Consider the following 18,565-nt stretch of genomic DNA (forward strand, 5'->3'; position numbering starts at 1 on the left):
TTTATACATACCAATAGTCAACACAATATATTCACTACATACTTACGCCTTTTCCAACTCCCACAACAATTCAATAAAAAGAACGAAAGCCCATATGACTATCCCCAGCACGTGACAATTTACCTCCTCTTAGACATATGATACAAACCATAAGATATTAAAAATGTTACTTAAAAGCGGCCAATAAATACTTGTTTTAAGCCCGTTGTGAGGTATTTTTTTATTATTCGTCATGTAATGTTTTATTTATTCAGTGATTTATTTGTAATTATGAAATAGGATTCTAAGTATGCTCAATCACCGTTCAAGTTTTTAATAAAATTTTAATTGACGAAATATGTGAACAAACGATTCTTTCTTATATCGTGTTCTGTCGTGGGACTTGTTCTTTTGGATTACACAATAGAAAATAATATCAAGTCCAGTAGATGTAACGATAACAAATTAACTTATTTCTTCAATAAACATTGGCTACAGCCAACGTCACTTGTAGGCCTAACTTCAAATATAGTGCTTCAACAGAAATTGCGAAACTAAAGGTACTTAACATAATATAACCTTTGATTGATAAGTAAACTCTTAACTAAATAGCAAAGAGACTTGATATGTCCCTCTGCTAACACTGACTTGCTTCAGTCAGTCAGTCAATGTTCACTATCTCATTACTTAGCTAGTACTAGTTGACTGGCACTGAACTGACTTAGCCTTTAATAATTACTCATATTTATATCATTCATTGGTTTCTACATATTACATGAATTTAGTGGATTTTAGAAGGCATAATAATGACATGCTTCCATCTAGTGTGCTGCTTCCATTATTGATGGTTCTCTGGAAGTTATCTTGACAGGAACCATGAGCTCTTCAGCAGGTTGACTTACCACGAGCAAATTTTTCAGTTGGAAGTTCCTTCATTTGAATTACTTTCAAAGATATTCATGATGGATGACCTTTGGTTTGGACTGTCTGTCCATATAGACTCTTTTTAAAATATGGACCTTCCCCCCACCTGCTTGACTTTTGAAGTTACTCTTTTGTGATGGGAATTGTTCAACCACACCAAGTCATCTTAATGGAAATGAGTGTTATCGGTATTAACACCTTAGAGACTGTTCGTCTGATTACTACTTCAGGTAGCAGTCCCTAGTCTCAACATGCTCTATTTTAGGCTCTGCGAAGTAACAATCCTTTAAATGTTAGTTACAACGCTAAAATCAGGGGTTCGATTCCCCTCGGTGGGCTCAACAGATGGCCCGATGTGGCTTTGCTATAAGGAAATACACAATAAACATTGAATGTGAGTACAGAGTATTCATTAGCACTTTATATTTTCCTCCAAATATTAGTAAATAGGTAAGTTACTCAAACTTCATTTGCTGCATAACTACATTACAGAAAATCTCTTAGTTTTATACAAAGACTTGGTAAGAAGGTTTTACAAAATTAATTTTTCTTTAAAAGTGGTACTGTTAGGAGATTTTTTTGCTTATAATTATCCAGAGAATTAATTTGAAATATGAGCTTTCTTGTCATATGTACAACTGCCCGAAAAGGCTATGTGGATAGATATGGAATATTTATATTTGAATAATTGTCTTTGTGTGTTTGTTTCATAACAAAGCCGCATTAAGCTATCTGATGTGTCCACTGAGTGGAATTGAACCCCTTATTTTAGCGTTGTAAATCCGTAGACCTACCGCTGCACCTCGTCTTTTTACAGGTTGTATCTATTCTCTTTATAGTTTGGTTTTGTTCGGTTTAACATTTGGTGGGACAGTGGTAATTTTTCTGATTTACAACGCTTTTACAGACGTTTGATTACCTTCTGTGGACACAGTAGATAGCCAGATGTGACGTTGCTATAACACACACACATTGTTTGATACTCTGCCTTGTCTTCTTACAAGTTGTGTTTATTCTGTTCAACATTATATTTATTTTAGTTCCAGGTTGGTTCTATTATGTTTAATACTAAACCTATTCTCTTTATAAATTAGTTATTTTCTGTTTAATGTTATAACTGTTCTTTTTACAAGTTGGTATGGTTCTATTTCATACTAGTTCTGGCCACTTTAGAGATTGGTTATATTCTGTTTAATATTAAAACTGTTGTTTCACCTTTTTTCCTTCTTTAATATTATACTTTGTTTTATTACAGCTTGTGTTTATTTTGATTGTTATAATATTTATTCTCTTTTCAAGGTGGTGTTGCTCGGTGAGGCAGTAGTAAGTCGTCGAATTTACAATGTTTAATTTAGTGGTTGGATTCCCCTCGGTGGACGCTCCAAATATCCCAATATGACTTTGCTACAACAGCACACACACTGTTTGATATTATATCTTGCCTTTTTTACAGGTTTTTTTTTTTCAATCTCGCGCACAGCTACTCAAAGGCTATCTGCGCTAACCGTCCCTAATTTAACAATGTAGGACTAGAAGGAAGGCAGCTTGTCATCACCACCTACCGCCAACTCTTGGGTTACTCTTTTACCAACGAATAGTGGGATTCACCGTCACTTTATAACGCACCCACGGCGGAAAGGGCGAGCATGTTTGGTGCGACCGGGATTCGAACCCGCGACACTCGGGTTAGGAGTCGAATGCCTTAACCCACCTAGCCATGCCGGGCCGTTCCATTTAATACTAGTTTTGTTTTGTTTAATATTATACATATTTTATTTACAAATTCGTTTTATTATATTTAATATTATGTTTCTTCTCTTAACATGTTGCTGTTGTTCTGTTCAATATTACGAGGGCTGTTCAAAAAATACGTGGACTGACGTCATAAAACAAAATGTACTTTATTTAGAAGTTACAGGTCTGGGACTCCTTCAAAGTACTCTCCTCCCCAACGCACACACTTATCCCAACGGTGTTTCCACTTGTTGAAACAGTCTTGGTACGCTTCTTTTGTAATGTCCTCCAGCTCCTACGTCGCATTTGCCTTAATCTCGGGAATCGTCTCAAATCTTCTTCCTTTCAAGGGTCTTTTGAGTTTGGGGAACAAGAAAAAATCGCAAGGAGCAAGGTCAGGTGAGTAGGGGGGGGGGGAAACAGTGATCGAGTATTTGGTGTTTGGTCATCTGACGATGACCGAAGAAGGTCGAAACGTTGTTCGCTCTTCTATGTAAAATATTTTCTCAACCCAAACGAGCCGTTTTTGCACATAAAGATCCAACTGATATCCCACACTCTTCAGCAAGCTCCCTGACAGTCAGACGTCGATTTGCCCGCACCAGGGTGTTGATTTTGCCGACGTGTGGGTCGTCAGTTGACGTGGAAGGACGTTCAGGACGCTCAGCATCTTCAATAGACTGTCGACCATCCTTAAAACGTTCATGCCACTTGAAACATGCCGTACGCTTCATAGCAACATCACCGTAAGCCGTGTTAAGCATAGCAAAAGTTTCAGTCACAGATTTTCCAAGTTTAACACAAAATTTCACAGCAAGTCGTTGCTCCTTCAGGTCATTCATTCTGAAATTCGCCAAACGAAAAAATCGCACTTCACTTAAAACCGCGTAGCTAATACACAAATGAAGATATCTGCAATCGGGAAATGGCGTCGTAATCAGCTGATCTGTGTCCGCTTGGTGTCCCCTGGAACCAACTGGAGCCGCGCAGTTCAAACAGTCCGCGTATTTTTTGAACAGACCTCGTATATTTAATCTTTTTACAGATTGTGTTTATTCTGTTTAATATTATAACTTGTCTTTTTTACAAGTTGGTGTCGTATAGTGTTGTATCTATTATCTTTATAGGTTGGTTTTGTTCTGTTTAATATTACTTTTATTCGTATCACTCGAGGTATTCGCCAGTGGTGTTCTCTGTCGGCTTTGTTATACATTATTTGTGCGGAACCTTTCCATAATACAGTTATTAAGCATAATCATACACGTTAAAGATACAACTTTGACACTCAGTGACGTCACTTCTACAGTTTTAGTTATGCAAATATGTCAACTATATGGGAGAGAGTCAGGTTAATTATGATATGAGTAAGGATCTGTGACCAGGAAAGTGCGTCTCTCGAAGAGTGGAAGTTTAATTATAGGTTCTTGGTGTCTAGTTTTACCCTGATGGTGTTGTGATATATCGTATAAATTAGCATGATATTTGTCATCACTTCACTCGCAGTTTAACATCCTGGCGTCACAGAGGTTTATCTTTGAAGGGTAGGGTGTGATGGTTAATGCTGTAGTGACCTCTATGTTGTGGTATGTTCTTCAGGTTATGCGTGTGGAAGAGTCTACTCTTGTTTCATTACAGAGTTTCTATGGGAGTGTTGATAAAACTAATTCGCGAGGGTTGGCTCAACTTAGTACATATTAGACTTTGTAAGTACGCTTATAGAGTGAAACTGCTTAAACATCGTTTGTCTGGACAGCGTCATGAGGTACTACGGTTAGTGTTGAACTTTTCTTTCAGACTACATAACGATCGGTGGACTCAGCGATAGCCCAATTTTCTTATGGCTTTCTTATAAGAAAAACATAAAATGAGCATAAAATATATGTTATCTGGTTACATATTTGCTGTTTTGATTTGTTATGAATTTCGCGCAAAGCTACACTAGGGCTATCTGCCCTAGCCTTCTTTAACTTAGCAGTGAAAGACGAGAGGAAAGGCAGTTAGTCATCACCACCAACCGTCAACTCTTTTATCAACGAATAGTGAGAATGACCTTCACTTATAACACCCCTACGGCTGAAATGGGAGCACATTTAAAGTGGCCTGGATTCGAACCCGGGACGCTTAGGTTACGAGTCAAGAGCCCCAACCACCTGTCCATGCCGACCTTTTAAGAAATACGGCACGATGAAAGTGTTTTCATTGTATGCTCTTTAGTCACATGAAAGTCACTGTATTGAAATGATTGACTGTACAGAGCTCGAAATGCAATGTTTTTTTATATATTAAATGTGCTATGTTTTTAAGATACTCAGTAACGATATAATAAAACCCTAGTGTACAGCCCTAGTGAAAGTCATGTTCTTGTTGTAATCCATGATGACGAGAAAACCCACTTGTAGAAAAAATATTTCCACTGCTGACCAAAATCTTAAGGCCAATGAGCATAAAGAAAAAATATGCATTTTGCGTTGCTAGACCCAACCACTTATTTGAGTAGAGCTTCAAAAGATGAAAATAAGAAAAGAGCAAATAAAAATAAAAAACGTTTTTAGCATTTAATAGGGAAAATGTGAACACTATAAAATTAGCCTAAATACTAGCTGGTCAAAAGTTTAAGACCACACCAAAAAAAAGTCCTAAACAGGGTAGGAAATGCCCAACAAGAAGTTTCAGTAGTGAGTTGCACGGCCATCATTGCGAATAACTCAAACGTTCGCTTTGGCATGGTCGATATAAGCGTTTGCAGAAGGCTGGCTGGAATGTTATTCCATGTGGTGAAGATGGTTTCACGAAGATTATGCACTGTTTGGAATTGACGTCCATTTCTATAAACTTCCCTTGGCATCCACCCCCAAACATTTTCAATGGGATTCAGTTTGGGCGAACACGCTAGATGGTAAAAAAATCACGTTATTCGCCACCAAAAAGTCCTTTGTTCTGCAGGCATTGTGGACTGCAGCGTTGTCCTGCTAAATGATCCAGTCATTTCCACACAAGCGAGGGCCTTCAGTCAATAACGATGCTCTCTCCAACATGCCAATGTAGCCAGCTGCTGAAGCCTGAAGCTCTATTGTTCCATAGAAAGAGAAAGCACCCAAGATCATGATGGAACCTCCTCTACTGTGTCGTGTAGAAAATGTCTCTGGTGGGATATCTTTATCGTGCCAGTAACGTTGGAAGCCACCTGGACCATCTAGGTTAAATTTTTTCTCATCAGAGAACAAAACTTTCTACTTTTCTACGTCCCATGCTTGTTGCTTCTCAACAAAGTTTAACCGAGCTGTTTCTTGGTGTGGAAGGAGGCATGACCTATGAAGACGTTTACGGTTTTCAAAGCCTTTCTCTCGTAGATGCCGTCTTATTGTTCTTGATCTGCAATCTGCGTCCGTTAGGGCCTTAATCTGGTTCGACGATCGGCTGGTGTTTTGCCGGACAACCCATCCAATCCTCCTGCTCAACGCCAGCGAAATTTTCGTGAGCCGACCACTTGAAATTCTCGTTCCGTATCCCTTAGGGTCTTTTAAGAAATTTGCAACAGTAGTTTTACTACGCCTAATATCACCAACGATGGCACGTTTAGAGAGATCTTGCTTTTGCAGCTACACAATTTTGCCATGTTCAAACTCTGTCAACCTTTAGCCTTTGCCATGTTTTTACACAGTGTAACACAGGAGATGTCAGTGGGAGATGTTGACAATGCTAATGCTTGAACACAAATGACTAAATTTCGTTACATGTTGACCGATTAACGCTTCGTTTCAGTATGGTCTTAAACTTTTGACCAGCTGGTATTTAGGCTAATTTCATAGTGTTCACACTTACTCTATTAAATGTTAAAAAGGTTTTTAATTTTATTTTCTCTTTTCTTATTTTCATCTTTCGAAGCTTTACTCAAATAAGTGGTTGAGTCTAACAATGCAAAATGCACGTTTTTTCTTTATATTTATTGGCCTTAAGATTGTTGTCAGCAGTGTATGTAAAAACGGCTGGTAGAGAAAACTACCATACCAGCCGTTTTTACACATGTACATGTTCTTGTTGTGATGAGACTAGTTTTATTTCAAATTGTTTTCTTATAAATAAGTGGTCGTTGCATATACTAGTTAGTTTTCTAATTATCTGAAGTGAGAATTTATTTTATGGATATTTGTTTCTATTGATACTCACTAGATGGCGACTAATTTTATTAGTTTCAATCACCATTTCTGGCATTGAGATCTTGTTGTATTTTAGCCCAACAGATGATACTATTGTATTTATTCTTTGGGTCAACCAGATAGACGACTACGCTATTGCTTCATTATAGTAAGATGTCCACTCTCTTTGCTGGTTGGTTTTATTTTGTTTATTATTATACCAAGTCGCTTTACACACAAATGGTGTTTCACAGTATGTGTCCGTGACTACGTTATAAGGGTAATGGTCACATCTCACTGTTGACTAGCGAGCTGCCTTTACTGTGGTTTATCAGTTCAAAATTGGGAATGGCTATGCTCAAATATCCCTTTGTGTAGCCTTGTGACAACATGTGAAATATATCGTTATCCATTGACATAAGGCTGTTTAAAGAGATTTTGGAAATATGTTTCATTTGATTTCAGGCTCTCCAGTGGCACCGCGCTAAAAATTGAGTTTCGATATTTATGTTGGGCAGAGAACAGATAACCCATTGTGTAGGTTTGTGCTTAACTTCAAACAAACAAACATGATTTCAGACCAACGAAACTTTGTTAAATAGATATTTGTGAGTCGATTATTTTTCTATGATATCACATCACTGGCACGAACAAACCCACACTCGGCTAATCAGAATCATACGACAGTATATAAAAAAAATGAAAGCGAAGGGTAACAGTAAAGTCAACAATCAAATGATAAAATAAATAAACAACCAAACAACAGCCAATAGTGAAGGTTATTTATTTTATCTTATCTTTCAGACCTAAGTTTATGATAAAATAAGAAGCAACACAAACATTTAATAATAAAAATTTAACATCATTGACATGATATTTTGAAATCACCATGAACAACTTATATAGTTTACTTCATTACATTAATATTTCTGCTCGTAAATATCTGCCGAGAACATTACGTTTCTTACCCATTCTAACTTTCTAAGATATTCACCAATGTTATGTTCTCACAGTGGCACAGCAGCAAGTCTGCGGACTTATAAAGCCAGAAACTGGGTTTTGATACCCGAGATGAGAACAGCACAAATAGTTTTTTGTATGTGTGCATGTTTTCTTATAGCAAAGCCACATCGGGCTATCTGCTGAGCCCACCAAGGGGAACTGAATGCCTGATTTTAGCGTTGTAAATACGTAGACTTACCGCTGTACTAGCGACGGGCAGCTCTTTGTGTAGCTTGTACATAACAAACAAACATAACGTAATAGTTTTATAAGTTATTGCTAAGAAATAATAAAAGATGTCTGTTTCATCTGCACTATCGTACTTTTACTACCATCCTGTCCTGTCTTTTATCAGATCTCTAACATATTGTCTTATTTTCCAACTTCTCAATGATGGAGCTCCTACAAACCTTCAGTATAACGTATCAGTGCCTTAACCGGAGTCATCTATATAGAATAAATTGTTGCCAAACAACAAAGAAACAATTAAATTGTATATATATCTGGCTGGTTGCATAGAACTTATTTATTTAATCAACAAAAACGAAACAAGACAGTTAAAACATAAAAGCCATGTGAAAGATGAAACATGATACTTAAAACATAAAAGCCATGTGAAAGATGAAACATGACAGTGAAAACATAAAAGCCATGTGAAAAATGAAACATGACAGTAAAAACATAAAAGCCATGTGAAAGATGAAACATGACAGTGAAAGCATAAAAGCCATGTGAAAGATGAAACAAGACAGTTAAAACATGAAAGTCACGTGAAAGATGAAACATGACAGTTGGCTAATTAACAACTTCATTTTATGTGTTTATTGCTGATAAACTTGGATAAACAAGTTATTTCGCAATTTTAATAGAAGTTTGGGTGACTTAGCACCTTGGGGCGAAATATAATATAAAATTAACGGTCAAATAATACGGTTAGGTTAAAGGTGAGGGCGTTGACTGCCTTCCTTCTAATCCATTGGGCCGAGCAGGACCAGATGGTTGGGGCGCTCGACTTGTGATCTGAGGGTCGCAGTTTCAGCCATGGGGGTATCTTAATATTACAGTCGATCCTACTATTCGTTGGTAAAATAGTAGTTCAAGAATTGGCGGTGGGTGATGATGACTACCTACCTTCCCTCTAGTCTTATCACTGATAAACTGGGGACGGCTAGTCGAAACAGACAAACCAACAAACCAAACCATCAAAAAGAGGAGTTCGGTAGTACCCGACAAACAGATATATATCCGTATCTCAGAGCGGCTCGAATGGGTATTAACACTTTCATTGGTTCGTTTGTTTTAATTTCGCGCAAAGCTACTCGAGGGCTATCTGCGCTAGCCGTCCCTAATTTAGCCTAGAGAGAAAGAAGCTAGTCATCACCACCCACCGCCAACTCTTGGGCTACTCTTTTGCCAACGAATAGTGGGATTGTACGTAACATTATCACGCCCCATGGCTGAAAGGGCGAGCATGTTTGGTGCGACGGGGATTCGAACCCGCGACCCTCAGATTACGAGTCGAACGCCTTAACACACCTGGCCATGCCAGGCCACTTTTATTGGTAAGGAGAGAACAACGTTTCGACTTTCCTAGGTCATATTCAGGTTAAGAATAAAAGTTCAAAGATACATTTTTATTTCGGGTGGGTTTCTCATCATCAAGAAATATAAATTCGATTCAGATGTCCGACTGCCTATCAATTCAAATTTAGATACGGCTCGTCGAGACAGCCCACGTGAAAAATTCTGAAACAACGCTACACAAACATTTCATTGGTGTTTTCACGACTGTTATTGTACAAGATGAGTTGAAAGATGGATATTTAAAACATAACTAACAAATTAAAAAAATGAATTATATATATATATTTATGTATATGTTTTATGAAACTGTGTGACGTAGCCGTGCTAGTTACTACACTGTTGCAACTGGTCAACGCACTTCAAAAGGTTGTCAAGGGTAGTGAATCAATACAAAATGACATTGTAAGTTGTGACAAGTATAATTTAGGGTTAACTAATTTTACCTTTCTCTGCTGCTTTGAATAGCTGACCAATTTGATTAAATACATATTACAACAAACTAGGCACATTACATGTATTCTGATTCACTTTTAATATAAAATGGAGAAGTTTCGTTCTTTGACACCGTATTGCAACATACAATAATGAAGTATTGTAAATATACAGTAGATGGCCACTTTTAATTATGTTGTCTATTGAGCCCTCTTACTGTATTTGTTTTTTATGTCCTTCATTTCATTTTTTTCATAAGTTTACGTTTGGCTACAAGGACTGTTGTTTAATATTTTGGTTGTTCAAGCGTGAAACAAAGTGGCTGACGTGTGTTTCAGTTGTGCGACGTGTCACCCATCAGCAAGACGTGTGCGAAAGCTGTTTTGCCTCATTCCGTTAATTATATGTACAGAACTAATATTCCGCCACGTAGATTCTTCACAGTGAGTGTAACTGTAAAATATAAGTTTATGATATTTTTATAATTTATGGCGTGATAATTATTAAGGCGTAGTTCTGATAAACATAATTTCATGTCTTTAGAGTTGATATTATTTATTGCTCAAATTTCAACTATAGTGACATTGGATTTAGTATAGGTTATAAATAAAAAATAGAGTTTATAAAGGGAGTAGTGTGGACAATTTATACAAAGTTGAGAAGAATATAAGAAAAAAGAAATGGTTTAAACCTAACGGACTTAATAAAGGAAATATTTACTGTGGCTGGATCTGGATTCGTGTAAAGATAGCGGAGGGCTATCTGGACTAGCCGTCTAGAAGCAACAGAATAGAGGGAAGACAATAACACTTGGACTAGTCTTTCACCAACGAAAAGTGTGATTCATCGTCCCATTATGATGTCTCCAAGACAGAAGGGATGAGCTTATTGTATAACCCACGAAATGCCGTTCGAGCGCCCTAACCGCCAAACCAGACCCAAAGAAACGAGAATATTTTTAAAAAATCATGTTTTAACCTGAGCTAAATTTGATGATGGTGTTTTTAATGAACATCAGAATATTTTAATAAAAACTGTATACAATAAAAACTACATTCAATAAAAACTTCATACAATAAAAACATTATGCAATAAAAACAACACAATAAAACCTACATATAATAGAACAACACACAATAAAAACTATATACAATGAAACCTACATACAATAACAACTACATAGAATAAAATCGATATACAATAAAAGCTACATACAATAACAACTACATAGAATAAAATCGATATACAATAAAAGCTACATACAATAACAACTACATAGAATAAAATCGATATACAATAAAAATCTACATACAATAAAAATGTCTAAAACCTATATACAATAAAAATGTCATACAATAAAACTATATGCAATAAAACTACATACAATAAAAGCTACATACAATAAAAACTTCGTACAATAAAACCTACATACAATAAAAACAACATACAATAAAATACTACATACAATAAAAACAACATACAATAAAACTATATGCAATAAAACTACATACAATAAAAGCTACATACAATAACAACTACATAGAATAAAATCGATATACATAAAAGCTACATACAATAAAACAATTAAAACCTATATACAATAAAAATTACATACAATAAAACTATATGCAATAAAACTACATACAATAAAAGCTACATACAATAAAAACTTCTGTACAATAAAACCTACATACAATAAAACAACATACAATAAAATACTACACAATAAAACAACATATAAAAACTATATGCAATAAAACTACATACAATAAAAGCTACATACAATAAAAACTTCGTACAATAAAACCTACATACAATAAAAACAACATACAATAAAATACTACATACAATAAAAACAACATACAATAAAATACTACATACAATAAAAATAGCATGCAATAAAACTACATACAATGTACAGGGTGGCCCGTAAGTCCCTACCCATCCATATGTTATTATGTTATATTCAATTACGCATGTCTTATAAATTTGTTTCTTTTTTTTTCCAGAGAAATATGGCCAATGTAAGCCCATTTACACTTGAAGAGCGTATTGTGACAAGTACGTGGGTACATGAGCGCAAGAATGCTGCTGATAACTCTCTTTGGGGATACACAAAGGACATCGTGTCTAAACAACGCTATAATACTAATGATGAGTTGAAGGCAGCTGTTACCGCGGCATTTGGAACAATAATCCCTGCTATGTTTAGGAAAATGTCTCATAGAACATGGCGTCGCATAATATTGTGCAGCGAGAATGAGGGACAGCACACTGATACACTGGATACATAAGGTATGTGGATGGGTAGGGACTTACGGGCCACCCTGCATTATATATATATAGTATAGTTAATCTTACTCATGTAAACAGCTCACTACTCCGAAGAGATAATGTTAACCATAGAATCTTCTTGACCTAAAACGGGCCTACATAACTTATTATAATAACAAACAACTAACAGAAATATCTAACAAAAATAAAGCCTGCTGTATACATTCTTGGTTCTGTGATTCCAGATGGACTATATCCAGATTTATTCTGTGATGGTAAAAATAAAGTGAAGACTAAACGAAAAGACTCTCGATGGCAGAGAGGGACTTATGACGTTAGAATTTAAGGTTATATCCCCATTTTGGATACACTAGACGTACCCACGACAGAAATTAACGAAATGATGTATTTTGTAAAGAATAAATTCATAAACAGAATGTCTCTTTCAGTGGCTCATGGTTCCAGCAAATTCTGAGACTAACGTTCCGTATCAAGACATAGCACAGCCCTACAATATAACAACATCTGATATTGTTACAGTGAGATATGTTTGTTAATACCAATACACAATGTTGGTTTTGTTGCCGTTTTTTAATGTACCATTCTGACTGGTAACTAAACCTGATTCACTCAAGGATAACAAAACAAACTATGTGTACCGTTATCTGTACCATTCTGATTGGTAACTAAACCTCATTCAGTCAAGGATAACAAAACAAACTATGTGTACCGTTATTTGTACCATTCTGACTGGTAACTAAACCTGATTCAGTCAAGTATAACAAAACAAACTATATTTACCGTTATTTGTACCATTCTGACTGGTAACCAGACCTGATTCAGTCAAGAATAACAAAACAAACTATGTGTACCGGTATTAATGTGCCATTCTGACTGGTAACTAAACCTGATTCAGTTAAGGATAACAAAACAAACTATTTGTACCGGTATTAATGTGCTATTCTGACTGGTAACTAAATCTTATTCAGTCAAGGATAACAAAACAAACGATGTGTTCCGGTAACAATGTACCATTCTGACTGGTAACTAAACCTGATTCAGTCAACGATAAGAAAACGAACAATTTATAACGGTGTTAACGTATCAGTCTGACAGGTAACCAAACCTGATTCAGATCAACAGGACATCGTCCAAACATCAGAACAGCCTGAATTTTTATTTGTATTTATTCTTGTTTAATTCTATTATGTGGTTTATTTCGAGTGGCTTATAAATAATTTTGATGTCTAATATTCCATATATTGTTTATAGTGTCCATATTTATTTCAAACAGGTATGTCAGTATGTGTGTTCTGAATCCATTAAAGCATAAACCTATACTCTATATACATTTGTTACTACTTTACGGGATGTGGTTTCTTTATGAAGGTAACATTCTCTCTGACTTGCCTCCGATTTTAAACTTAAGTAATAAAAAACAAATAATAATGAACGGAGCTAATACGTCAGAAAACAATTTATTTTGTTTCTGTTTTGTAATTTATATGTTTTACTTTATACATCCACCACATAGCCTCTTAACAACAATATTATTGCTGAGCAACATGATATAAAAAGTCATTGTCGGACGTATTGCTATCAAACTGCACTGGTTTTTTCTATATATTAAACGTTTTTATATACTGAACTACTTTCTCGCTTGTGTTATTAAAAGAGATGTGCATGCACATGCGTGGATATAACAAGCAATAACACGCAGGTGTAGAGCCTCAGAGTCTGCTTAGTTTGGGTGTATAATTTCAGGTTTCAAAGCTCTTTCCTCTTGGAGCTATGGTGGCCAAACATGCACAGACACGCACATAGGCGAGCGCGTACGCACGCTCGTACGTATTTGTCTGTGATTTCTGTTTGTAATATAAGGAACCACTTTTTTATATGTTTTTTTTTTCTAGCTTGCCTCAATTAAAAGTTGCGTGTGCACGTATGCACGTAGATAAGATAAATAATAATACCCAAGTGAATACCCTCAGGATTCATGTAGTACGAGTGCAAAATTTCAGGTTTCTAATTTATTTATCTTTATGATATGACGGTCGTATATTATTTTCTATGTAGCTCTTCGCTAGGTTTCCTCACAAAAAAGATGCGCTCGCGCATGCACATGAATAAGCTATAATACCCAGGTGTAAAGTCTTAGGGTCCATTTAATATATGTGAACATTTTCAGGTTTATAGATTCTTTCCTCTTGGAGTTGTGGCAGCCACAGACATGCTCTTTTATTATTCCAGATTTTCTTTTACTCGGGTGTTCGTATAATTGTTGATGTAGTCATGTTCCTGTTGACGTTGTTGCTTAACCTACAATTGGGTCAAAAGGACTAGCTTGCTGATTCACCGATTCTTCTTAATAATGAGCAGGCTAAGTGATAAATATAACTAGTAATTAGTAGTTTTCACGTGTTGTGACATAAACATAACTTATTAAACTTACGCTTCACCAACTTAACATCTCAGTTTAGAATTATTCAAGGAATAGATAATTAGTATAGCTTTTATATCCTAACCAAATTGAAGAGACGTGGTAGTGGGCGAAAGGTAAAATCAACATTGGATGTAGGAGGTATGACGTCAATGAAATAATATTGCACAATTATCTTCTTTCATAGAGATGTCTTTATAAACAACAATTGAACAGTTATGAATGTTATCCTTCTATAATTAATTTAAAACATACTCATGCACATGTTCTGTAACATCGACGTTCACCAGGTGTTGGAAGATCACAAGTGTCTGCTTGTCATGGGTTATGTATCAAATTTTATCAAAAAGCTGCAGCACACGATCCACTCGTTATTTAAAAATATATTAAAACGAGTCAAACATAGATGTTCATTTCTCTGTTTATTATCACAGTTGTATTCAGAGCTTTAAGTAATTGTCTCTTATACGTCAAGAGTACTTACAGGGTGGCTCAGTTACTGTAGAACATAACTTATTCTTTCTCTGCTGTTATTACAATATAATATGTGACAATGTTCATTTAAAATCACCACTATAATTGTTGATTACCATAGTTGTATGCAGAGTTTTAAATAGTTCTCTCTTTCTTGTCAAAGCCTATACAGGCTAGTTCAACTATTGAGAACAGAACTGACAGATTGGGTATTATTCATACTTTGTTATTATAATACAATCTATGATAATTTTACTTTAAAAATCGTCACAAAACTCTTTATGGAAAAACTTACAAGCACGCAATGTGGATCTAACTGTGGAACTAAATGTTTGAGGTGTATTTGTACACCTATAGAGGTCTAGATCGTTTACCACGCTACTATATATTATGATTTAATAATACTAATTAAAACAATGACAAAAACTCAGAAGGATCTAGTAACATGACGCAATAATATAACAATCACCAATTCATAACTATTGTACTACTTAACGTAAACAATTATGTAAACAAACTTACGATGTTGGACATCAGTGTTCCAGGATATCACGCACGTAACTAGTAATTTGACAGTATTAAAATGATTGTGAACAACTTAACCTAAATTGTTGTATTTAAATAGAAATTGTGATTATAATTCTGTTACTTATTTATTTATGTTTATGAGTTGAAAAGAAGCGTTTCTTCATGATTTAACATTTTAAAGTGTCTGTCAAATAATGACATCAGTTAGAGAAGGCCTAATTAATGTTCATATTTCTTCTCACAGTAATGGATGTATAATTGCGGAATATATTAGCTAAACGTTATAACATTTGGCTTGCCTTTTGGAAATATTTATCTCGAATGTTCGAAAATGTGTGTTCCGCTGACAGTTTACCTATATCAGCAAGATATGCACCCAGAGCTACACGTCTCTTATTTTGGAACAAAAACTCAGGCCTGGCATAGCCAGGTGGGTTAAAGCGTTCGACTCGTAATCTGAGGGTCGCGAGTTTGAATCCCCGTTGCACTAAACATGCTCGCCCTTTCAGCCGTAGGGGTGTTATAATGTGACGGTCAATTGCGAGTGTACCAATACTCAACTTGAGGTAATTTATGTGTACTAATACTGCATCTGAGTTAGTTTATGTGTAGTAATACTACAATTCCGGTAGTTCGTGTGTACCAATGCATCTGTTGAGGTAGTTCATATGTACTAATGCTCCAGTTGAGGTTGTTTATATGTACCAATACTCCAGTTGAGGTAGTTTATGTGTATTAACACTCTAGTACAGGTAGTTTTAGTGCACTAATTCTACAATTCAGGTAGTTCATATGTACTAATGCTCCATTTGAGGTAGCTTAGGTATACCAATACTCAAGTTGAGGTTGTCTATGTGTAGTAATACTCCAGTTGTGGTAGGTTATGTGTACTAACACTGCAGTTCAGGTAGCTCATGTGTACCAATGATCTAGTTGCGGTAGTTTAGGTGTATTAATACTCCAGTTGAGGTAATTTATGTGTACTAATACTACAATTGAGGTAGTTTGTGTGTACTAATGCTCCAGTTCAGGTAGTTTACTACTACTACAGTTTTGATAGTTTAAGTGTACTAATGCTCTAGTTGAAATAATTTAGGTGCACTAATACTCCAGTTGAGGTAGTTTTTGTGTTCTAATACTACAGTATAGGTTGTTTACATATAATAATGCTGTACTTGAAGTAGCTTATGTGTACTAATACTCCAGAAATAGGTAAACTATTCGGGTTATGCAGTCACTTATTATTCTTTAACAACGTTTTATAGAGCTTGTGTTCAGTAAATACTCATTAATTCTAACAATTATAGAATTTTTAACTTAGCTTGCCAGTGTAAATGTATAGCTCTTGGAAATTCTTTCTCGTCTAAATGGTAGAAATGTGTTTATTGATGTAAATTAACAATATTTTCAGATTCGCGGTTTTCACCTTTTCGTCATACAACAGCATACATGTTAAAATGTATATATCTCTGTAGTTAACTTTTTTAGTGGTTTAACCTACAACAGTTCTCTATCTTTCTACAACCGCTACACCTATTTCCTACACAGTTTTATACCGCACTCTTAGGTGTACATTGTTGTAGGGTTAATCGTAGCGTAGACCTCTTAGTACGTGCAACATACTACGCTTTTCTTTATTTTATACATACTATATAATAATTATAAAATATATGTGTACTTGAATTATACCCAACACACAGTAGTAGTTAACTGTAGTTTTATCTACGCTTTCGAAATTGCAATGAAGTTACTAAACATAAAAATATAATACCTGACAATATAAATTACAAGTCGCACTCTAAAGAACATTTTTATACATACCAATAGTCAACACAATATATTCACTACATACTTACGCCTTTTCCAACTCCCACAGCAATTCAATTAAAAGAACGAAAGCCCATATGACTATCCCCAGCACGTGACAATTTACCTCCTCTTAGACATATGATACAAACCATAAGATATTAAAAAATGTTACTCAAAAGCGGCCAAGAAATAGTTGTTTTAAGCCCGTTGTGAGGTATTTTTTATTATTCGTCATGTAATGTTTTGTTTATTCAGGTTCACACGATGACCTGACGATGACCGAAGAAGGTCGAAACATTGTTCGCTCTTCTATGTAAAATATTTTCTCAACCCAAACGAGCCGTTTTTGCACATAAAGATCCAACTGATATCCCACACTCTTCAGCAAGCTCCCTGACAGTCAAACGTCGATTTTCCCGCACCAGGGTGTTGATTTTGTCGACGTGTGGGTCGTCAGTTGACGTGGAAGGACGTTCAGGACGCTCAGCATCTTCAATAGACTGTCGACCATCCTTAAAACGTTCATGCCACTTGAAACATGCCGTACGCTTCATAGCAACATCACCGTAAGCCGTGTTAAGCATAGCAAAAGTTTCAGTCACAGATTTTCCAAGTTTAACACAAAATTTCACAGCAAGTCGTTGCTCCTTCAGGTCATTCATTCTGAAATTCGCCAAACGAAAAAATCGCACTTCACTTAAAACCGCGTAGCTAATACACAAATGAAGATATCTGCAATCGGGAAATGGCGTCGTAATCAGCTGATCTGTGTCCGCTTGGTGTCCCCTGGAACCAACTGGAGCCGCGCAGTTCAAACAGTCCGCGTATTTTTTGAACAGACCTCGTATATTTAATCTTTTTACAGATTGTGTTTATTCTGTTTAATATTATAACTTGTCTTTTTTACAAGTTGGTGTCGTATTGTGTTGTATCTATTATCTTTACAGGTTGGTTTTGTTCTGTTTAATATTACTTTTATTCGTATTACTCGAGGTATTCGCCAGTGGTGCTCTCTGTCGGCTTTGTTATACATTATTTGAGCGGAACCTTTCCATAATATAATTATTAAGCATAATCATACACGTTAAAGATACAACTTTGACACTCAGTGACGTCACTTCTACAGTTTTAGTTATGCAAATATGTCAACTATATGGGAGAGAGTCAGGTTAATTATGATAAGAGTAAGGATCTGTGACCAGGATAGTGCGTCTCTCGAAGAGTGGAAGTTTAATTATAGGTTCTTGGT

General features: G+C 35.7%; 1 protein-coding gene across 4 annotated transcripts in view; it reads right to left on the reverse strand.

Annotated features, from left to right (window-relative positions):
* Sply (Sphingosine-1-phosphate lyase) overlaps positions 1-17,527 on the reverse strand; it is a 52,688-nt gene extending 35,161 nt beyond the window's left edge. Inside the window, exon 1 of one of the 4 annotated variants that reach the window (XM_076475900.1) lies at positions 17,364-17,527. The gene's annotated coding sequence lies outside the window, so the exon portion shown is untranslated. The other 3 variants (XM_076475898.1, XM_076475902.1, XM_076475901.1) reach the window with 3 other exon arrangements.
* Positions 17,528-18,565: the final 1,038 nt, after the last annotated feature.

The sequence above is a fragment of the Tachypleus tridentatus genome, chromosome 13 (assembly GCF_004210375.1).
Source record: "Tachypleus tridentatus isolate NWPU-2018 chromosome 13, ASM421037v1, whole genome shotgun sequence".
NCBI lineage: Eukaryota > Metazoa > Arthropoda > Merostomata > Xiphosura > Limulidae > Tachypleus > Tachypleus tridentatus.